The sequence below is a fragment of the Limulus polyphemus genome, unplaced genomic scaffold (assembly GCF_000517525.1).
Source record: "Limulus polyphemus unplaced genomic scaffold, Limulus_polyphemus-2.1.2 Scaffold123572, whole genome shotgun sequence".
Lineage (NCBI taxonomy): Eukaryota > Metazoa > Arthropoda > Merostomata > Xiphosura > Limulidae > Limulus > Limulus polyphemus.
Window position 1 is genome coordinate 1 of NW_013789168.1, and position 1,045 is coordinate 1,045.

Sequence of the window (1,045 nt, forward strand, 5' to 3'; positions counted from 1 at the left end):
CTAAATTTATGTAGGCATTGAAGTAAAATGAGACGTGTTCTGACAGGAGTGGGATTGAAACCCACACTCGGAAAACCTTCTTTCAAACCTAAATAGTTCATATTTCTCTTGCGGTTTAAAACTAGTCGTATAAATACATGTTACTTAATATTTCAGGTTTAGCTACAATTAGTAAATGTTCAAACGCGTTAAAGTAAAACGAAATATGTTATGTCAGAAGTGGGATTCGAACCCACGCCCGGAAAACCGGACTGCGACCTTAACGCAGCGCCTTGGACCGCTCGGCCATCCTGACTTGTCTTATGTCATGATTCAATTTTAGATGTTCTTGTTACTTATTTTACTTTCGGAGTGTTGTCATTGGTTTTTTAATATCCTGTACTTTCAATATTTTCCTTCTGACGCAACAGTACACCGCTTAGCTTTGTTCGTCACTAGCCGAGAGAATAAAATGCCAAAACACTGTTGCGTCAGCGAGATCACGTGACTATTATCACGCCACTCCTTCTCTCGATCCTTCGAGAGATTACTAGATATAGGGTAGTCTGGTATATATAAGACGGTCACAACGTGACGCAATAATGTGTGTGTAGGTAATGAGTAATTGAACTGCAGTCAAACAGAGACGTATTGTTGAAGTTAACGTGAATTATAGTTTGTTATAGCGCAACTGTTGAAGTTGAGTGTATCGGTAAAGTTATATTCAGAAAAAATAAACCAGTTTTATTAAGTAAGGACTTGTGTCGCTAAAGTTTCGTCGGAACGAAGTTACGGAAAGTTAATTAACAAACGGAGACGTAACAACACTATTTATAGTTAGAAGCTCAAAATTTGGAAAGAACAGCAACAGAAAACCTAAGTATCTTTAACGTAAATACAAAATATAAATTTAAAATGGTCTTAATCAATTGATGATTGTATTTTTCGAGCAAAAAAGTGATATGTTTCTGACAAATAATTCAACTACTTTGCAATGAACGTTTCTGGAGCATATAAAATCATTTTTCTTTATTCATTTTCTAATGTTGGTATTCAACAAGAAAAG

At 35.5% G+C, this 1,045-nt stretch overlaps 1 non-coding gene across 1 annotated transcript; it reads right to left on the bottom strand.

Annotated features, from left to right (window-relative positions):
* Window positions 1–211: 211 nt before the first annotated feature.
* On the bottom strand, window positions 212–295 carry Trnal-aag. The gene has a single exon. It is a non-coding gene; the product is annotated as a tRNA-Leu (tRNA).
* Between the last annotated feature and the right edge of the window lie 750 nt (window positions 296–1,045).